The sequence below is a fragment of the Ammospiza nelsoni genome, chromosome 3, assembly GCF_027579445.1.
Source record: "Ammospiza nelsoni isolate bAmmNel1 chromosome 3, bAmmNel1.pri, whole genome shotgun sequence".
Lineage (NCBI taxonomy): Eukaryota > Metazoa > Chordata > Aves > Passeriformes > Passerellidae > Ammospiza > Ammospiza nelsoni.
This window is the reverse complement of record NC_080635.1, coordinates 68,639,371-68,662,619: the sequence shown is the minus strand read 5'-3', so window position 1 is coordinate 68,662,619 and position 23,249 is coordinate 68,639,371. Positions and strand designations below refer to the sequence as shown.

The following is a 23,249-nucleotide window of genomic DNA, read 5'->3' as shown; positions in this document are numbered from 1 at the left end:
AGTTAATCTTTAGCAATGTGATAAAAATCACTCTCTCACACAGACAACTGGAGAGGGATTTCAACAGAACTGTTGTGCCAAGCACCTGATAGCAAAACCCAAAACTGCTGCCAACCCACACCTTCCTGCTCACAGACACAGCCCGCTCAGTCCCTCCCCAGCACTCCCACCTCTCTGCTAAAATCTAAGTCACCACTGAGCAAAGCCTCTCACCAAAATGAGAGGCCACTCTTTCTATAACAAAGACACAAGTGTGGCTGCATTACAGGTGGGGTCAACTCATCTCTCTTTCCATTTTTATATGATTGAAAAAATATTTGTGAAAATCACATTAAGCAACCAGATTGGAGAGATGGCATAGGAGGACAGACACAGGGACATTTCATGGCTTTGGTGCACTCTAAAAGGCCACCAATGAGCAGGCAGGTGAGCTGAGCAGCTGGGAAGGGAGGGGAGGAGAGGCAGCAGGAGATGTGGAAAGGGCTACCAGCAGCTTGCTCTCCCAAAGCCAGAGTGCCAGCTGGCAGCTACGTGCTGCTGGTTGCGTGTGGGCTGTGAGTATAACAGAGGAGATGAGCCTTTAGGGGAGGAGCTGTCTGATAAATCATTAATGAATGAAAACATGAAGTAATCAGTCTGCCTGGGAGGCAAAATCATCTAATGATGAGGATGATGGCCTAGGAAGCAGGAGATGAGGTTCCTATCTCACCCACAAGACTGCTGGCACACAAGCTCCTTTTGCTGTGAGTAAGAAGATACAGCCACTTCCTTACACTGAAGGGCTTCTCTCTTAAAATCAACACACAAACCCCACAATCTAGGTGATAATAAAATTTACAGAATCCTTTGTGGAAACTGCACCCCCAGCTTCTCTTTTGTCACAGGCAGTGCACAAAAACCAATATTCCTTCTCAGAGACATCTTCACCAAACCAGATTTTTTTTCAAAGCAATACCAAAACCTAGCACGACCTTTCAGCAGCACCAGTGGCATTTAATTTTAAATTGATTAACTACACACACAGTACTAATTACCCATGGGTGAGGTTTCTTTCTTTTTAGCACTCAGACTACTGGCTGGAAATGTAATGGTACGTCTCTGTGTGAGCAGGGACACTCTGCTTTCTCTGTGCTCTCTGAAACGGAGAGGAAAACGCTTGAGAAATGATGTTTAAAGGGTTATTTGTGTTTATGGGGATGGCTGCAGGGGCACCAGACACATGCAGTCAGGAAGTGATGAGGTTGGTAGGGGAAGGGGCAGGAGGTTAGCACAGTTTCTTTTGCACAAAGACCTAGCAGAACATGTCATGCTGCACAAAATCAATACAGCCCTTGCATGAAAAAGAAATTGTCAGGTTTGTACAGTTCTCAGGCTTATGTGGAAAGATGCTCACAAAGGTGAGTCTTGATTTTATGAAATTTCTGCTCTCTTTCCTCTGTCTTAAGGTCCCTGAACATTTAAGGGTATTGTTTTAAAAGTGTTATTCCAACACAAACACCAAAGACACACATGGCACAAATTGAAACCATCTAATGTTGGCACATTTGAGGGATAAGAGGTGCAAGGGCTTTATCTTCCAATGTACTTAAAACATGATTTTCCAGAGTGAATGATGCACAGACTGCCGCAGAAGCCATAAATAGAAGGCACATATGGCCATGACAGAGACTATGTTTATAGAAACTCAAACAAGCACCTGAGGAGATCTGTGGTTTTTAGCTACATACCTATTTGTGGCACTGAAGTCCAGTTTAATTGTTCTGCCAAACGTTGCTGAGCCACAGCAAGTTTATTACAGTTTATGGAAGAACCTGCTCAGGCAATTTTACAAGGAAATTGCCTGTACCTAATCTAATTGCTAAGAAGTAGCTAAAATTACATTAGTCCTGGAAAAAATAAGAAAGAAACAGGAAGCTCCAAAAGGTTCAAGAAGCATCACAAGGCTGTTCCTGTAAATCACAGCATTGCAGATTTGAGGATGAGATCCCTGGAGAGGCTCCCAGTCACAGTCAGACACTGCTTTTCACCCAGAACAAACATAACACAGGTGAGATGACTTACAGCACATAAAAGTATGATTTCTCACATACTTATTCCTTCTTCTGCTTACTGAATACATTTACATAATAAGTGGGGTTTGGAAATTACCCACTGATGAGATAATACAGATTTAAATTATCTGCAGTTCCAGTTTCTTCTATTTGCAAGCTTTAGCAGTCCTTGCAAAAGATTTAACTGGGCTCCATTGAAGAATCCTATTTCTCAAGATTTTGTTAAACCATAAGATAAGCAACACCTATAAAATTTAATAAATGGATTAGGATGGCTTGGATGTTTCCAGACTCTTGCAGAGTACTAACATGCAATGTCAGAAGGAATTATTTCTGTAAATTAAAGTTTAATTGGAGGTGTTGGACATGTCAAGCAAGCCACAGTCAAGCTTGTTAACACAGGAAATGTGTCATTACCTGCCACATAATCACAGAAGTACCTCTGGAGAGTTACTTACTAGTTTATGCCTTGCCAAACTAACCAAGAACAGATTTCTGACAGCACCTACTTTGACACTTTGCATCAGCCACCATGATTTCAACTGGCATACAGCCTGTTGTTTTGTTCATGTGTTCTGGGTTAAAAATAAAAGAAAAAAGAAAGAAAAATATATTTAAAAACTAGCTCCCTTCACACTCCCCCACTCCACTGACACAGGAGCCTAGAGCAGACAACCTTGACTCAAACTGGTTAAATACAAGAAAGGGCAAGTTGTGAGCAGACAAAGCAAGCTCCAAGGGCATTTTTCTCAGACTTTCACAGTTTTCTGGTACTTCAACCATCTCTGACTTGCACAGCATATTAAATTTGCTGCTTTCACTGTCCACTATCATTAGAGAGCTGTCCATCAAAAACCATATTTCTCTGAGAGCTGGTTAAAAACCTGAAGAAAATATACAACTAATTGCCAGCTGTGCCTAGGGTGTCTTCTTCCTCCTACTCTAGTACAGGTAAATGGTTTTATATTTTGAATTGCTCATTTACTTTTTGTTGTTGTTGTTTTGTTTGTTTTTCTTTTACTTTCTTGTGTTAAATAGTTAAGGACAGTTCTTGTCTGGGTGACAAGTAAAAGCATCTCCAACTCAGTGGAGCCTAAAGCCATACCCTAAAGCTCCTGGAATTTATCCCAGACATAAGAGATTCAAAAGAGCATAGGAAGCCATTGAATACATTCATGAGTAGCTTCAAAAAAAAAGAAAAATATTCTGGGCAAAAAAAAAAAAAATAGCCTGAGAATTGCTAGTTACAGTGGAAGCAGAACAGTGTTGGTAACTTGACACAAAAATTCTCCACACAGCAGCACTCTTACAGCTCCTCCTGAAGCAGGATGGTGGCCTGGAATGGGACTGGACTCTCATAGTATTGAGCAAGAGTTTTCTTAGAGAAGAAGAGGTGGTCAAAAGTGACAGCTTAGGAATTTATTTCTTTAATCAGAAGCACAACCAGGGAAATATTTAATACAGTAATAGAAATTATTGATGCTAACAGAAATACTTCATACAGCAATTAGAAGAATACAAATGACTTTCAGTGCTGTCTCAAATACATGCCTCAAAACAAACTCCTAATTTTCTTTTGATTTCTGCAAACTTAGAAGTGATATAAAAGGGGTCTTGCAACACCAGAGTAACAGGTCTGTTTCAAAATTTAAAATTCAGGTCTCACATACATTCACCCAGATCACACATGCAGAAAAGTAGAGATAAAAGCAGGCGCAAGTTAAGGGACCTAAACTGGATGGTAAAGCAAACTCACAAACCCAATATGAACATGAGCTCTTCCCAAAGACCACTGGCTGTGCACAGCAAGCAGCTCCAGTGCTTCCCCCCTCTGCCTGGAAACAGAGCTCCTTCTTCAGAGCTCTTCCCAACATCCATCCACCTTCTGAAGTGTTTTCAAGCTGGGCTGCTTTTTGCCTGCTATGTAATACACAGTCCCCTTGCACAGTGCTGCAAGATGTGTTAGATGTCTGGATAAGAGCCCACCACGTGTACAGGGTGACACACACATGGAAGGCACATGCTGCACTAACACAGAAATGGTGAGTATGTTAGTACCAACATGTGAGAATTCTGTTTTACACTAGCAGTGCAGCTTGTGTCTTCAGCATGCTCTTATTTCCTTGGGGTGAGGGAAAGGCTGTTGCAAACTGCCTCGTAGCTCAACACAGGCTTTCCTTCTGCTTTGTCAGCTTTGATTAGTGCTCTCTCTCTGTCATCTGAAACACTTGGCTTATAAACAGTCTAACCTAAAAAAGAAAATGAAGACATACACTGTAGTTTACAACTGTGCCTGAAAATCCCCCAACACTATCTAATGACATACAGGAAAGCCAGTGGTTAAAACCCAAACTAAGCCTCCCGGTGTAATTAGTCAGTTAGAGGGCAAAACTTAAGAGAAAAAACATTTAAAAAAGCAAATGGAATGATCTTGGGCTTCCACAAAGGCATTTAGCAGATACCAAAATGGTCATAATGGGTATCTCCAAAATAGGACAGTGGATATTGCATTGTTGTCCCTGCCAAAAAAATATGCCCCTTCACTTGTATACAAATTTGTTTCCCTGGGTTTTGACACATTTGGCATATGACCATGGTAGAAAACAAAGAGAAGTCTACAGCATCTATCAGCTGTCAGTCTCTGCTTTCTATATGTCTAAGCATGTATTTTGAGATGCCTTGTTCTATAGATAGAGCAGAATTTCCTGTAACAGATCTTTCATCAACCTCTGTCTGACAAGAATAAAGACATGTAGTGGCCTAAATATTTCTCATCAAAGGATGTAAATGGAAGGAAATAGGGGGAAAGGGGATTATGTTTGATAGTAAATGGTATGCAGAGAGACACTAATTCCCTAATATTGAGGAATTAGAAGAGGAGGAAAAATGGACAAAAACTCTTAAGTGTCACGCACAGGCAACAAATATAATGGAAAATGAGGACTTCCCCAGACTGATGATTCTGTCCAATTACAGCTAACCAGACTCAGCACCCCTCAGAAACAGATGCTGGTGACTGATGAAATCACTAGCTTAAAGCATACTGTACTTCAATTTGGTGTAAGTTTCCACTGAAGAAAAAGACAAACTTTTAACTTTTGATAAGCAGCAAAACAGGACAGGAGAAGACCCAAACCCCTGTTTCCATAGTGTACAACTGAAGTTTTGTTCACACAGAGTCTTCTTTCTATGTAGCATCTTAACTGCATGAATGGGAATGTCTGTTAACCAGGGATCAAAGCAGTTAACATTTCAGATCCCATTTAACACCTATGTTTATTTTTAACTAATAATTTCACAAAGAATCTAAAGTATCTTGTGCTATTTTTATCCTTCTGCCTGTAAAGTCACTACCTTTAGTTATGATTTTGCATAAAACAAAATAGAAGGTAAGAAATGCAGTTCAACTAAATAACAGCACAAAACTTATGCCAGTAAATCAATGCTGTCTGAAATCATAGAATCACAGAATCACACAGGCTTGAAATCACTTAGGTTGGAAAAGACCTCTGAGATTGTTGAGTCAAACCTATGACCAAGAACCATCACGGTCAGCTAGACCATGGCACTAAGTGTGCCATGTGCGTCCTTAAACACCACCAGAGACTGTGACTCCAGCCCATTCCCATGCTCAGTCACCCTTTCTGTGAAGAAATTCTTCCTGATGTCCAACCTAAAGCTCCCTTGGTGCAGCTTAAGGCTGTGTCCTCTCATCCTATGGCTGGTTGCCTGGAAGAAGAGGCTGACCCCCACCTGGCTACAACCTCCTTTAAGGTGGTTTCAGAGAGTGATAAGGTCCCCTCTGAGCCTCCTGTCACTGTCCTCAACCCTACACAGTCTGAAAGCTCCCTAATTCACAAAGCCTCCTCTCCTTCCCTGTCCCTTCTGAAGAGCTTGTAGCCATCCATTGCAGCACTCCAGTCATGCAAGCCATCCCACCACGTTCCCATCATGGCAGCACTGTCACAGCATTCCTGGAAGGTTGTTACAGGATTCAACACCCCCTTGTCGGATTAGAAAGACCAGTGCTCAGCACTCAGCATAGCATTCACAACCCTAGCAGAATGAGACAGTAGATTTTGTATTTTTCACTACTACCACTGCATGACACGATCAAGGATGTGCACAATATTCAAGGCTTTTCAAGCTTTTGCCAGAGGGAAAATCTCAAAGCAGACTTCTCCCTGCCTTCTAATACTAAACAGGCTGGGCAGCAATGACATTTACACAGTTGAATCTTTTATTATTTTTTCTTCTTAAAAACAATAGCAGCAATATGACTTTCTATATTAGGTAGACTCCTATAGGTGGGTGCTGAACAGGTATAAAGGTCACCAGGACAAAATGCTATTTATGAGAAGGTTGTATAAACCTCTGAGGTTTTCAGAGCTAACACGAACACAAAGTTGTCATGAATTTAAGCTCACTGGATATTTTCTAAAAATCACCCCCAGTGGGTTGCCTGATAAAATGTCTTGGGAAGAGCTGACTATTCCAGACCAGTGGAGGCTGCAGAGGACCCCTTGGAGCACAGGAATGTTGTTGCCCATTGCTAGCAGGGCAGAATGATGTGGTAAACTCCCTAACAGAGTTTTCTACCTCAGCTAATGGAGTGTGACACCTCAAGTAATCTCCCCCATCACTGAGCACTGGCCTTCAGGAGCCACCTATCTTAACTTTTATTTTGGCATGGGTATTGGGATACAGCACTGCAGGCATTCTCAAGACACGCATTAATGCATCATCTTTACACTGCTTTCTGTTCTTGATTTTTCTGGATTGCATCCAAGGCTTTCTTTTATCTTTGAGCTTAGCAGAATGATAATATAAATAACTCAATGTCCAAAAATATTCAGCTTTAGTAATCTGCAATGAGATCTCTCCTCCTCTTCATGATCCTTTATATGCAGTTTCATTAAATTTGTGTCAGATGAGCATTTAAATGAGAGGCAGATGTAATGAGAGATGAAGAACTAGATCAGTGTGCTTATGCTATGAGGTGGAAACAGACACACTTGTACCTGGAGATCCATGCCAAACTCTTATTGAAGAGATCACTTGCCTATGTGCAATGTATTTAGTGCCCAACATAAAGCTTCACAAATAGCACAGAGAAATCTCCTAAGCAAATCCCATAATAATTAAATCCTGATACCACAGCACCCTGTATCACACACACATGCATTCTGTCCTCCACTTAGTTTCAGCAACCTCCACTGAACCTGGCTGATAAAATAGTCTCCCAAATGACTGTCAAATCTATCAAATTCATGAAGTATTGATGAGGCAGAATTAATGCTGAGAAAATTACTTTAACCATCTCCCTCCTCCTGTATTTCATAAAAGAAATAGAGAAGAAAAGCAGTGCTGTGGCTGGGACTGGAAAATACAGCACATTTAGGTCAGGAAAATCTACATCTGCCCACATGCCTTATACTCTACCTATAGATCTATTTGTCATTACAACACTTATTCCTTTAGTAAGAGTAATATCCACAGAAATGGCCTTATCTGATGCCCAGAGATCATGTTCTCCTTTCTTTTTATTCCCAGATATGATCTATGTCTTGCACAGAGCATTATGCAGGCTCTCTCTACAGTGTTCCTCACTCCCTACACTGCAGGGCTCATTAGCTGTGGGTTGAGAGCATTACCTACACTAAGACCCTGTTGCTGCCTGATTATAAACTTGGCACAAACAGACCCAAGTTTGGCAATATTTTCCATGCTGGGTGTCTGCTGGGAGGCTTTTTTTCCCCCTTGCTTTGTTGCTGTTTTGGATTTTTGGCATGACGTCAGCCAAAATTTTTCAAGCTAATTCTGAAGCAAGGCATGGGAAACTGGAGTGATTTATTCATGCGAAAAGCTTCTGGTCTCTCCTTGAACAGCTCGAGAGGTTTTGTGATTTGGACCATAAACTTGCAAAGTGTCAAGGCAAAATCTTTGTGTTTTGATCTCTGCAAAAAACTCCCAAACATGACTAAATTACTAACCTCTGGAAAAACTAAACCTTAATTTGCATGAGCTCACTAAGGAGGTGATGCTTCCTAGCAACTAATTTCCCTGGAGATCCCACCTACAATGCTCCAGGATCCCACGACCAGTTGGGTGGCACCTGCCTGCTTGAAGCTGCGGTTTTGCTGTGAGTGATCAGAGCTGGCCATGAGACAGAGCTGCAAGGCTGCTCCACAGCTAATTCTGAGCTCCTGAGGGGTGGCACGGCCCTGTATAGGTGTTTGCATCCAGTTCTCTGCAGGAGAGGAAGGGGAACATAAGGTGTGAAACATGCCTGAGTGATGGAACAAGAGCTTTTGTATCAACTGCACCAAGGCACATACAGAACAGAGCAACACTGATGTAACACCCCCTAATGCAACATCTGAATTTTCAAAATGTAATGTTTTTCTTTTAACAGAGCAGCTGGAAGGCTTATTATCTAGATTAAAAAAAAAAAAAAAAACAATAAAAAAAACAAACACAACCAATTTAGCACTTGCTAAACCCTATCATGGATATTCAAGCTGCTGTAACATCGTGACCCACTGCAAACATCTTTGCCATTGAGCCAGCCAAGAGGGCTGGGAAATGCAGCTCTCTTGTGTGAAGTGCTCTGTTCCATCTGCTGTTTTACCTGTCTTTCCCTATATCTTCTCCAGTGGCTATAGCAGGACAGACATCCACATAGAAGGCCCACAGATCAACTCTCTTTTGCTGAGTAATTCCAACAATTGGATCACCTCAAACTTTGTGCAGGGAGGGGCTGGGGGAGATGGGACAAAAAGCTATATTAAATGAATTACCAGTGAAATGTATGAAAATGACAGAGTCTGAGACACAGAGATCTCTTCTGCAGGAGACTGGAGCATAACCTTGCTGTGTAGGGTTATCTGATTTAATAAAATGAACACAAGTGTAACAATGTTTCACAGAGAGCAGACTAAATCCAATCTGGTTGGGACTGGACATATGCAGTTCTGGACAGGGGGAAAACCACATTCCTCAGAAATCTTATGGACCAGATTTAACATTTACTACACCCAGCAGCATCAGCATTCACATCTTCTGAATGGATTTGACTGGGAGAAACAGACTACAACTGAAGGAATTACAAGCAAATACATAGCAAATCTTTGTAAGCCTCAAATACATCAAAATGTTCAAGCATTTCCCACACTTTCCTTCCTAAGGAGAAAGATAATCTTCAGCCCACAGGAAGGGATAATGAAGATAAGCAACAGAAGAACACTACTCGGGCACATCAGTGCCCAAATGAATGACTTCAGAAAACTAAAAGCTGCTAGAAATAGGACCAAAATGCACCAGGTCAGCCCTAATTACAGAGAACAGCTAATGACTCAAGCAAATCCTCTTGTGGGTATGGTAGAATACAGGTAATAAAGCCCCAGCAGCTTATTTCTGTAGTGAGAGCACAGATAATACATAGTTGCTCTATAACACTTTCTGTCAGAAACCTGACAGGTGTGAAGAATTACCAAGAGAAGTTCAATAGCATTTTTGATAGACATCAGGGGTATAAATAATTGTACCATACAAATTGGACACCCAGGAATGCACAGGGCATCACAGCCTTTCTAAAGGCAAACAAATTTACTACATATAAAGATGGTTATATATAATTTCTTATATAAATATATAAAATTTGGTTTTAGGCAATTTCTTAAAATCAAAGCAGCCATTACATGCTAATTTTTTTTTTAATAAAGAGAGAAGAAAAATCTGACTCTTCTAATAGGGGGGAAGAAAACCCAAAATAGCAGATGAATGTATTAGCAGAAATCCAAATTTTCCTTGATATATCTATCTTGAGCTACTCATATAAAAACTGAATCCATTGTTTAAGATGTGCAGTTGCTTCTAGTCTACAGAGAAGTGTGCAAATAAAAGCAAAGCTTCTCAGATTTCAGTTGAAACATCAAAAAGCCCTCAAACTGGGAAGGTATCCCTGTCTAAATTCAGAGGGAAAAGAGCCACGGACTCCCAGGCTCTGAGATACACATTCAACATCAAAGCCTGTGTTTGAAGCATTCACAGCTTTTCTAGGAAGAGCGATTCTATAGAAAATGGATGAATGCTCACCTGCACACCTGGTGCAGAAAGATGCAGGTCAGGTTTATGGTACAGCACTCCCTCAGTTCACTTCACAGCTTCATCCTCCCCTGATCGTGATGGCTGTAACCAGGGACAGCACCCCAAACTGTACAGCGTAAGTCATGCATAGAAATACAAAAAATGTTATGAAAGGCAAGAGTTTCAAGGATAGTGTGGACTGTCAAAGAGCATTGTGACTGTGGGAAAAAATACAAGAGAGATCACCCCAAGGTTTTCTGTCCTACATCAGTCAGGCTTCTTGTGACCCCTTGTGATGTGGAAGGGTGGCTGCTCCGTGACACGCCACGGTCAACCTACAGTGCCACACGAATATCTGCTCTGGCAACCACGAGGCTGCTTCACAGAAATCCCATCAAATGAAGGGTCTTCTCACTGTCATCAGCTCAGCTGAGGGAGTTTTAAATTCAGCCAAGATTCCCCTCCCAGCATTCAAGTATATGTCTCTAATCAGCTCTTAAATCCATTATGAGTTTTTGATCTAGAGGCTGCATGACCTTTTCTAGGACTTTGATAGAAGATGAACAAATAACTGCTGAGCCTCTGAGCTATGTCAAGATAAATTCAAAACGTCCTCTTCATGTCCAGTACTTCTTGGATTCAGTAGGTTAGGGACAGAGGCTGGGCAAAACTGTTTCTTTGTCATTACATTTTCTGCAATTATTTTTAAGCTCCTGGGAATTTGTAATGCCACAGGCAAACATATAGTAGGGTAAGAGATATTTCAGAGATCCTCACATATGAGAAAATCAAGGTCCCTGATTATTCTACCTCAAAATAAGATATTGCCAACAGTTTGAAGTGGGAAGCATGAAAAGAACAGCTGTGAAAACAAAGAAAATTTGCACTCTGTTTATGTATCTTAATGGCTGCAGGAAAACAAATTTTAGAGCAAAATCCTGGAGCACAAACCCAGCTCCAGACTGGCTTGAAAAAATTCCTGGATGTTTACAACCCAGCAGTGAGAAGTGCTTCTTTTCATTGATTTACATCATATAAGCAAGTGAGGAAAGCTGGCAGTTTTCAGTTTGTCAGCTAATCCTTTTCCACATTTCAAAATTCAACCAAGTCAAGCAGCCATGCTCTTTGAGTCTGAACATCAACTATAGGTTGAGAAACATTGCCCAAGTAGAGCCTCTGTGAACCAGATTGTCATTGGGTTTTTGTCCCTCCTAGCAAGTTTACTGCATCTGCATGACACCAATTTCCATGGAGCCATGTGAAGCAACTTTCCTGATTTTGAGATCTCCTTCAAGAGTTCCCTCTCACAGGCAGAGAAGATGCAGAGTTTACACTGACAGACAGCAAACAACAGCAAGAAGCAAGAAAAAAGCACCTTTTTCACTCTGAGGATGGTCAGACATAATGCCCAGATGCCCAGAAGGGCTGTAAAGTTTCCAGCCAGCTGAATTTTGAAAATCAAGGCCCTGAGCAACCTGACCTAATAGGAGCTGTTTCAAGTGGGAGTTTGGACAAGACAACAGTTTGTACGAGTTTCTTGGCAGATTCGTGGCAGTTTTTTCCAACCAGGATTATTCCATGATTCTAAGAAGCATGCTTCTGTCACTTTTTCCTTGCTGCTCCTGAACTGTGATGTCTTATTAAGGTGAGCCATGGAGACCAGGCTGACCTTAACAAGCATCTTTGAATGGAAATTAGAACAGAACCATCCAACTACCAGGCCTGCTGATAAACTTTTTTTTCCTTGGTGTTGCATAGCATCACTATTTCTAAATAGTTCTCTTTCAACCTGTGAACTTTGTCATAACCCACAAAAACCTGTAAGGAAGAACACTGGATAACTTTTAGGATCAAGTATCAGTACTGCCACCAAAAAGAAAACTAGATACGGATCCTACCCTCTTTTGTAGCAAAGTCACAAAGTTTTGTGAAAGTCACCACAAAATCTCATGGACTAATGAACTCATGCTCTGATCTGTGGCTCATCTGTGACCCTACAACCAAATTCTAGTTTAAAAATTGTTTTTACTTCTCATAGGGATATAGATGCAAACTTACAACACACACAATTGTCAGAAAAGCTGATTAGAGGAGAGAAAATAATTTAAAAGAATGAGCTGCAGTAGGGTTTACCCAGGTACAATTGGGCAGGACTTTTCATGTGTTTGGCCAGCTTCTTTGTGGATTTCTGGGCTTCTCTATCCTCTTTTCCTGTCTCTTAAAGTAAATGTTCTGCAGAGGGGTAAGTGATCTACATTTAAACATCTGCTAGGTAATCCAGATCTTTCTACATGATGTAACAACATCTAGGGTTTTTTAAATGGCAGAAAAGAACAAGTGTTCTCACAGAGCCAGTCTTTAATTTTCAGTTTTCTACCCTGCAGGCTATCTGACTCTTAAGTCTTCTGCCAGTGGAGAATAAGCCAGTTTTTGTCTGCAATCTGCACATTCTGCCTGGAGAAAAAGCACCAGCCCAACACCCTGCTTGGCCAAGGGAAAGCAGGGACACAGTCTTCTGCTGACATGTTTCTTTTCCCAAGGGTGATGGATTGGTACTATCCAGAACTGTGTATATTGATGGTCTCCTAGGGGGAAAAGCAAGATGGGCCCACTAACTGCTCCAGATCTGCAGCCTTCATTTTTTGCAGGTTTGAAGGGCTTTCTCTGAATCACTTCCCTCTAGTTGGGACATGCCACTAATTACCTCCTGCTCTTCTCTCTCTCCTCCTACTTCAGAGTGGTGCAGCTCAGCAGCACAGACACATGGTGTGTAATATTTCCAGAGCACTGAGGGAAGTCTGTTGGAGGCTGATGCCTCTGGAAGTGTTGCATACAATACAGTCAGACAAGCAGCAAAGCTTGTCATCTGGTATGGAAAGGAGGAATAGGAAAACTGGTATAGCACACATTAACTGTCTCCTTATCTCTCAGACATAAGCAAATCATCCCAGTTCCACATGGCAAGGGTGACATTCTGGGAAGAGATGGAAAGATTGTAGAGGGACTGGACACCCCCATCACTTTGGGAAATACATACTCCCTCTGCATTACCTTTCTCCTGGTCTTTTATACAGCTAGCATGCTTTTTTTGTACCCCTTGTTTTTTAATTAGGCCTTTTTATTTCTTCTACTCCAGGTTTTAGCTCAACCACTCTTCAGCAGAATGGAACAGCTACAAACACAATAAGCAGATGCCACTGGAGCAAATGAAAACACATTCCTTGCCCTGAGGCCCAGCATGCTGTTCTCTGTCAATGCTTCTCATACTGCAAGTCTCTGTACCAGAGAAAGAACACATATAATGAACTATATCTCTTTATTTTCCAGAGCTGAAAAAAAATAATAAAAGAAAAAATAAAACTGAAGAAAGCTAAAACAACCTTTCTGAAATTTTTGTTGAAAACCAAAATTAATCAAGACAGCACCACTTACCACAATTTCCCCCCCGAAGAGAGCAAGTTTACATTCACCACATTTCCTCACAAATGGCTTGAAAACATGCCCTGTAAAATAAAGAGAAGGAGAAAAATAATAAGTGACTGGAACACCACAAATTATATGACACTTTCTTCTCTCTCTACTAACATTTATCACCAACTTCCACCATTTTTCCTGGTTTAGGGAAGGAGGCAATTAGATCTGAACCTTCACAACTAATTACTGAATTCCACTAGTATTATGCAAAATATTAAAATAATTTCAGGACTCCCTCAGACTGCTCAGACACATCACTGTCACCGACATGATGGCTATCCAGACTTCAGGGAGACAAGGTCAACAACAAGAAACACACAGCAGCACACAGCAAGTGTGCCAATTATTTCACATCCAACCCTAAAAAAATTGGTCAATCCAGTATCTCTAAGTCATTTTGTTTTAACAAACTGGTTTTGGAATTGGATGCACGTAGGTTCATGACAGCCCCTTGTTTGAAAACAACACAAAGGGAAAAAAGGGGTTGTGCCACACTTCATTTTTAGACTGTATTAATTACTTGGCATTCTCTAGGAGAACAAAGAGGGAGAAGGAGGAAGCCAACACAATATCCAGCTTGACACACACTGGGGCCCGTTTGAAGAAGATGGAGAGCAAAAGTGACAAATGCCATCATTTTGCTGACCCTGAGTAAATTTCAAATGACAGCTAAGCTTCATTTTCCCTTAAGGCGAAATCTTTGAAAGAATAACTCATGGAGCACAGACTAACAATGATGTTAAAACATTTAGTTTGTAAACTCCTAGAAGAGGGAGGAGGCAAGGATTCTGCTGGTGCTCAGGGTTGGGAGGGGTAACTGTGCAGCAAATGGAGAAGAACATCACTTTCAGGTGAAGCCACACCAGTGAAGCCAGACTAAATTTGAACTGCTTCTAAGTGCCATTCTCCCCCAAGTACGTGGCTGAACTTTTCGCCAGAGAGGTATCTGTGAAATTACTGCTGGAGGAGTAACTTCACAGCTATACACAGATGACTTGGAGCCCTGCACTGATCATGAAAACCTGCCTCAGCTGCAGAAACAGCAACTCTTGTGCCAGCACCTCTCCTGAAAGACGCTGTAGGCATAAACAGGAAACAAAAGAGGAATGGCTTCTTAAATCAAGTTATTTTTACTGGTCATCATTACATAAAAAGCAGTTACGAAATTAGAATTTCTATTAAGGAATAACCAAATAAATATTCCTCTAAAACATGGAAACTGAATCACATTGCTCTAAGTCCTGATTAGCAAGCAGGCATTTGATATTATAAAGCTCAGACTTCATTTGAGCGGAGGGATCAGGGTGGGGAGAAAAGAAAAAAAATTACAAATCAGAGGAGGCTGTTGTGAGGGATTTTTGAGACAGATATTTTCTAACAGAAAAGCAAAAATGTAAGCATCGTCTCTGCTTGCTTTCCTTGTTTAGCAATTGAGAAAAAGAGTGGGTATATCAAGGAATAAAGAAAAAAAATGAACACCCCCTCCTCTCCCATCACCTTTTGTACAGCTTGGCAGAGTTTATGAAAACACTGAAAAAAAAAAAGTGGGTCTTAACTGCTTTGCTCAAACTCAGGGAAGGTGGTTATTATTCCAGCACCATCTATTTCCCTCCCTAGCTTCCAGGCATTTGGCCTGGAAAGAAAACATCAAGTCAATAAAGTCTACTTCTGCCTCCGAACTAATTGGATAAAATCTGCATGCAGAAAAGTTAGAAGCTTAAGAAATGAGCCAGGTCCAAAACAATCCAATGGCACCTCAACTCAGGATTAGCTCATTATTTTCTTCTACACCATGAGACTGATTTAAAAATTTCCTTAGAGGAGTGACAAATAAGGGAACTCTGTACTTCATGCTGCTTGTCCCAGGAATGCTTGAAAGATAAGGGCTGGCACCACTGCCAAAAGGGGCTGAACTCCCCCCAGCACTGGTGTGGAGCTTCTGGATGCAGCCCTGGCAGTGCTCCCTTCCTCTCTCACCCCAGCACAAATGCCTGTGCAGCAACCAGGACTAAACCAAACTGGAGAAATTCTTCAGACAAGCTTGTGAGTGACTGAATAGAATAGAATAAAAAATTAAAATAAAATAAAATAAAATAAAATAAAATAAAATAAAATAAAATAAAATAAAATAAAATAAAATAAAGCCTGTGCTGACTCTAGGGTAACAGGGAGGAAAAGATGGAAAGGACGGACCAAGAGTACAGCTCCACTTGTAACACGTAACATTTCCACGTTACAGCATGCTGCTGCTTTAATACATGCCAAGGGAGCCTGGCCCAAGCCTTTCACTGAGACCATGTATGACCAAAACTAGCAAGAGGGCTAGGGAAAGAGGTGTCTTGTTAAATCTAAGGCAGCCACACAATTTGCCACATCTCTAGCCTTGCAGGATTTTCAGAACTGTAGGGATGGCAGATAGAAAGCTTGGGGAAGCCTTTTGCTTGATTTTAGATGATGAAAAATGTGCTGTATCTCTTCGGCTACAAAGGAGAAGAGAGGCTTGGAGGCGGAACAGGGAGGGAGAAGGGAAGGGAAGTATTTTGCTGCATAATTGAGGGTGAGGGCAGGACACAGCATGCAGAGTAAACCAAAGATTATTCACTCTTTATTTGTGTTCAGTCTGGGGGCCCATACAGAATTCAATTTCAGTCTTAATGATTTTCATTCTACCCAAGAATGTAGGGGAAATATTCCTTTTTCTTGAAGGCTTTGGATCATGATACATATCTCCAAATTTTAATGAGCACTTTTTAGAAAAGCTCTGCTCACTTTGGAGAGTACAGCACAGGAGATGCAAAATAAATTAATACAGGCCTCAAGGCACACCAATTCTCTTACAATTAGTATAACAAATAGAAGAGGAAACAAACAGTTTGTCCAACCAGTGTCCAAATGAAAGCATCTCCTCCTACATGGTAAGACACAGAAAATCCTTAGCACACCAATGGACACAGAAAGTTGTGCTGAATCTCAGAGCGACATGATTTGAAACATTAAAGAAAAGCAAAACACTTCTGGGGGACAATCAGAGTTATTATCTGCCAGGACCAGCCTTTTCCTGCAGGCAGGACAAGCTTCCACAAACTGCTGCCTTTCACCAAAAACCCTCCTAGTGTTACATATATATCAGCAGTGTAGCTATGTAGCTTGTGGAAAAGTCACTTTCTTTTTGTAAAGAAATATTTTGTGAAACAATGTGGCAATAACTAGACATCATTTGCGTGTTCGCTTTCATGACATTGTCTGCTTCATGAGACAACCTCTATTTTTCCTCATCAGCTTTCAGATGTGTTTTTGTCAGTTCATACTGGGATCAGAATTAAGTTTATTACTACTGACAAAAGAGAAATCACTGAAATCAGACATGGTAAATGCTTTTTTCTCAAACCTGCACTCCCAAATCCATCAGCACTCACCAACTTCAAGGGTCTTTGAATCAAATGCATTGTGAATAATCCTAGATGGGAACCCACAAAACTCCTGATTGTTCATTGAAGCAAAAACTGTTCAGTGACAATTTACTCACCATTGAAAACAGATAATAACATGACTGAAAGCATAAAAACAGCCACACACAGAGGGTGCTGGCCTGGTACATGTTGCAGTTCATACGAGTTTCACGCAGCTGGAGGAAGTGGCTGGTTGAAGTCATAAGTGGTCTTACACACTTTTCAAATGCCAGTAGATGCAATTGAGTTTATGGCACTCAAACACAGAAGAAAATCTACATAATTATGAACATCTGTCAGTTTTCTATTAGCAACATGCTTCTGCTGCTGTTTTTTCAAACCTCAAGTAGAAGCAGGCATTCCTGGTGCTTGGGCTGCTATTTTACTTGGCAAAAACTAGGAAGATTAAGTTTTTCATGCTGAACAGTTTACAAAGGAACATGTCTGGATCAGGATGTGTAACCAGTAAATGAGCTGGATCCACTTTGAAAAGAAAGTGTTGGTTAGTCTCTTCAGAGTAATAGCCTGCTTTTTCTTATCTGTTTCAATGTCAGTCATGCTTATGTTACACTACATCATACCACACAGATTTGGGGCCATGAATTGGTCCAAAAAGTTCTTTTCAGTAGTAGGTTACTAGGACTCTGCTCTAGCAATATCAAGCTACTCTTTATGGACTGGTTGAAGATTCTGTCACCCAGGACTCTGCTGACACTGGCTGTTTGAACAAATCTATGGAAGCACACATGTTCAGTTTTTAATAGAGTGCATGCAGCATATTCCACCTATTCCCATCACCTAAGATTTGTAACCTTACTAAAACCAAAAACCAACTAACCAAAAAAACCTCCAACTGACCGAAACCAAGAAATCCCTTCTAGAAGCAACACAGAACAGAAGGAGAAAACCAATATCCTACATGCTGAATTCAGCCAGTTTATAAAGGAACTGCACATCTTAACTTACATAAAGTAATCCTTTACTGTGCAATGCCAGATTACATATAAAGAGCCCTTATCCTGTGAACATCTGAAAGCTTTCCAACAATAAAACATTTAAAGTTTAAGGGAAGCTTATAGGCTTGTTCTTACACAGAGACAAAAGCCTCCCTGTTAGCCTGAAACCATCCCTTTTCTAAGTGAGGTCCCAGATAGCTGGCACATGATATGAAAAAGCCTTGTCATCAACAGGCTTGGGGAGAGAGAGCTGAGGGCAGAAAGAGAAAGCTCCCAACAAAATCTGCTCTTGCAACAAGTCCAGACACACCCCTGGACAACAGCAAAGGAAAAAAAAACACCAACCACCAACACTATTAGAAAACTTAGACTAAGACAATACTATTCCAGTGGTTTGTCCTCCCACGCAACAGTGCCAAAACTTGGAAAGAGGACAGGGGCTATGGGAGAGGCACTCTGCATTTTTTCATGTCAAAGTCACTGGGTTTCTAAAACAGTTACTGGAAAGCTTCCGCACATGCAGGATGTAAATAAGGATCACTAGGTCCCTCTGTTAAAGGAGTCCAAAAGTAGTTTAGTAGTTTCAAAACAAGAATGTTTGTCTGCACCATTAAACTTGTTCCTGTCTAAAAACACGTCTGCCCTTTCCATTTGGAGCAGAAGGAACTCAGATGCAAAGTCACCACTGCAGTGGCAACAAGTCTTAAGAAACAGGAAACGTGGGAGGAAAACACCAGGAAAACAGAGGTTTTGCTCAAACTTTTTCTGATTTAATAAAATGGAGCTGTGAAGAGAAAGAAATCCACAAACTGTGCTGAAGATCAAAAGCTGAGCTGCTATATTGACTCACCTTTAGCAGACGTGCTACTGTCAGCTGTTGCCCATGTTCTGTGGCTCCCGGCCCTGCCCAAGCTGCTTGCTCTCCTTCACCCTGGGCTGTGCCCCTCACCCAGGCAGTTCCAGCCCTTCAATACTGCCAGCTCAGTATCAGTGATATCAGTACCTTCTGCCTTTCTCTACTTTCAAACTGGATAAACTAAATAAAATCTTCACCCACAACTCCTTTTCCATGCATCAGCTTGGCTTTGTAATGGCAGAGCTGAAAGCATAAAGCTGCGATCTGGAAATGCAACACCATCCAACAGCAACTCCTGCCTGGAAAGTGCCAGCAGAGGCAGAGAGGATGGATGTGTACACTGACCCAGCAGAGGCAGATGCAAAGAATCAAAAGATGCCAACAGCTTTCAGAAACCCTCAGTGGGACAGCCGGTGGTTATGGTGAGCAAGTGGAGAATGGCACAGTGAAGCCACTGGTGACAGAAAGGCCATGGCACTTGAGGCCCACTCTTAAATCCTGCCCTTTGAAAGTGTTCTGAGAAGAACCCAAACCCTGTGGCACCCCTGGTCATCCGCACTGCTGGGGAGAGAGGCAAGAGTGCAGCTAGCTGTGTGTGAGCTGAAAGGCAGCCCATGCTGAGCACAGCTCAGCCTCCCCTGGAACTCCTGTCCCTGGGTCAGGAGGCCGTGGGCAGCCACGGGGCTGAGCAATCCATAGGGGAAGCTATTAGCAAGCTCAATACTGAGCAGGCACTCAGACTGAGAGTGCCACATATGAGGGGCATGTGATTGCAGCAACACACTTCAGTTCTCAAAATAGTAGAAAAAAAACCTTCATTAATTATGGGAAGAGCACTTGCATTTCACTTTGCAGAAAACCGAGAAGTACTATGCCCCAAACAATTTTTTTTAAAAATGAATGAATGGAGACCATAGTCCTAAAAATAGACTGAACTCTCTATCCCTCTGAGCTGGCTCCTAGAAATGCTGCTGGGGATCTCTGGGGCCGAGGGAAGGCACAGGCAGACAGTGATGTGGGGACATGGTGGCTACAGCCAGTGCTGCATCACTCTCCCAGACCCCCAGCCTGCTCATCCTTACCTGCCCAGTATCCCACTGGCATCAGTGAAACACTTCTATGCCAGAAATAAGTACTCACATCACTATAAAAGTTAAAAAATACAGCAGGGGAAAAAACCCCATGCATAATTCAAGGTTTCAGAAGCCTTTGTTTTAAAAATTGATTTTCCAGTTTGTTTCAGAGAAGAAAATGCCTTCCTTCTAAAGATACAGGATTGACACAGAAGGACCTTTAGCAGAAACTGGCTAAACAGTGTATTTACAAACCTCCTGCAGAAGCAGTAAAGGCCATTTAGAAGTGCAATTACAGTGCAAAGCAAATGTAGTTTTTTGTATACAAAATTTTGCTTTTATAAGAAATTGTTATTATAAACAAATTTCCCCTTCCCCTTAAGAGAGAATCTTAGTTATACAATAAATATTTTTGTGCTTTGATCAGTGTGCATGGTTTTAATTAAGGACATTTCTTCCATGACATACAATAAACACATACAGAGAGAATATATATAGAACATATATGCTGGTGTTGCAATATTACAGTACCCATAATGTCAGTCATTCCCATTACGGAAGAAATCATTAAAAATACACACATGGGAACACACAGACTCAAAGTCCTGGCAAATTTACTTCAAGGCTTTAAAGGTTAAAAGAATTCAGCACAAGTATCTCTTAGGACAAACTGGGTGTGTTTACTGAGGACTTCTTATAGTTCAGCCAATACATGGATTTAGCTAATTTTAAATGAGCCAAATGATACTTATATCTTGTACATGCAATACTTTAATGGCTTGATCGCTTCCTATTGTGGTTTCACAACTGCTGTAATTCCAAATTGTCCCAGAGTGAAAAAAAAGCATGGGGGGGCAGGCAAGGTGAGCCTTTGCAGAAGATACCCCACCTACATGTGCCACACTTCCCGATGTGCAACACAAAAATGTTGAAAAGAGGCTGAAATTCTGCAAGAATGGGCTATTTGTAAACCTATTTCTGTATCAAAGAAGGCCCGTGATGTGAAAAGTAAACAGTGTAAGAAAAGAATATAGCAACACGATTAGAATACAAACAATGAGAATGCCGCACTGTAAACTAATTATTAACTACAACAAGCTGAAAATAAACTGTTTCCTTTTTGCCATGTTCACTTTAATCTTCTGAGAGGCAGGAAGGGGGAAGACAGGAGGAGGCAGCGGTTTCAGACGTGTGGAGCTTATCAAATCCCAGATCGGATGATTAGAGCACAGCTAAAAAGAAAACATCCTCTCTCCCTCCCCAGAAAGGAAGCACAGCCTTTAGGACCAATCTGCAGTGTTTGTTTGCTGCTCTTTAAGGGATTACTCTGGAGAACATTTTTCTTAAGCTGTTCTTATCTCTTTCTGGAAGTTTCAAAATAAACAAGAGTACTGGAAATACAAGAACAAAAAACTTGACTTTCTGGTTTATTTTTTTAAATAGTGAGACAAGTAAAGAAAACAAATAAGGTCCTTCATTGTCACATAAGACAAAACGGAAGAGAATATAACCTTGAAATCTGAGAAGCATTGCAAAACCCAGGAAAAAAATCACCAATGGGCTGAGGATGGGGACGAGTGGGGAAAAAAAAAAAAAAAAAGTGCTGTCCCTCATGCTACTTCACTTATTATTTATTTACTTACTTTAATGATGAGACTTTATGTTGCTGGGTTCTATATTCAGGAAATAACATTAATAAATACATACATAAATAAAAGGAACAACCACAAAATTTACTGTATTTTGACAATTTACCTTCAAAAAACACCTTAAACAACTATCCCTGCTCTTCAGTGGCTTCCAAAAAAGACTCTCCCATACTGCAAACAGGAAATTAAATTCTCAGGACAACACACTAGAACTATGAATGAAAAGATTTTGCACTGATGTAATGCTTCAGCCTCAAGCTCTAGATCAAATCTTTATTCTTTCACACTGCCCTTAAAGACAACAGGTTTTCCCTTAGAAAGCAAGTGTCCCAGTGTGAACCAGAAAAACACAAGGCTCATGTAATTCCAGGATTGTGCTACATTAATATAAACCTCTTTGCAGCGCAGAAGCTGCACAAAAGCATTTATTTTGTTGAAATATTCTAAGGATTTAAAATGTCATCACTATTCAGTACAACCTCCCTATTTTTTTTTGTCTTTTGTTTTTCAAGATTAAGCGAACGCCTGATCAGTGGAACTAATGCAAGTCAATTTCCAGCTCATCTGGACGTGTGATGCTAACTTTACAATGAGAGTCCTTCCCACATTGCATCCCAGTGCTCCTGGCTCTCGCACAGCCCCAGATGCCTGGTGGCCAGTCGCATTCACTGCACAAGCCCTGCTGCAGCCACTGCTGAGCTGCTCCAGGGGTCTGCAGCTCCTGCTCCTGCTGCCAGCACGCCCAGCCCATGTCCCTGCAGCAGCTAATGCCTGGAGAAAGGGCAGGGCAGGCAAATGCTGCCCCTGAAGGCCCCTCCCTGGCTGGAGGCAGCCTGCAAACTTATAAAGAGGAGGACTGGTGTACAAACACACTGAGTTACAGCCTAACCCCCACTTCCTCAGGAAACTGGGCTGAAAGATCTGGTTTTTCTCTTGCTATGCCCACATCTTACACCACCAATATGCAGATGAAGCTTTAAAAAAAAAAAAAAAAAAAAAGAGTAGCATAGACATAAGGCCTATATCCTCAGACAGCATCTGGATTTCTGTCTCAGACATGTTTCAGAAGTGTCATTGATTTCCTGTTTAATATTCATGCTTTATTGCTGCACAAAGTCAGCCTTGGCGCAAAGAGCGATACATTACTCTCCTATCCTCCAAGAAGATCCTTAATGAGGATATTCTGGTTTCTTGATGTTCAGAGGCCTTCTGTTGGTGTCAGCAGAAGATCAGAACACACGGCACATGGACAAGGAGAAGTCAGCTCTGCCTGTTAAAACAGCCACAGCAGCAAAAGGGACCTTGAATGACCATCCAGGCAGCTTCCCTGCTCAAGGCAGAACAACTACACTTATGTTATTATTTTTATCAGGCCACCTGACCTGGCTGGGGGAAAAAAGATGTGTTTTGAGGCTCACAGTTCCCTGCTGAGCCTGAAGCCTCTCCCCTGCGTCGCCCTGGTCCAGCCCTCAGACACGCCAGTTGGTCTGGCAAGATCCCTGCCTGCAAACCCTGCCTTCCTTGCATTGCCATGGTTACAACCATGCTGCTATTACCGTGCATGTTGAGCCTATTTTTAAAAGCCTGCAGTGACAGGAGATGCTGGTTAAGGCCTTAATCTCAATAAGGTCTAAAATTACAATGAGTGCTTAC

General features: G+C 41.4%; 1 protein-coding gene across 3 annotated transcripts in view; it reads right to left on the bottom strand.

Annotated features, from left to right (window-relative positions):
* FYN (FYN proto-oncogene, Src family tyrosine kinase) overlaps window positions 1–23,249 on the bottom strand; it is a 138,727-nt gene that overhangs the window by 64,679 nt on the left and 50,799 nt on the right. For all 3 annotated transcript variants that reach the window (XM_059467436.1, XM_059467437.1, XM_059467438.1), the window contains exon 2: window positions 13,572–13,642. The gene's annotated coding sequence lies outside the window, so the exon portion shown is untranslated. The remainder of the gene's footprint in view (window positions 1–13,571; window positions 13,643–23,249) is intronic.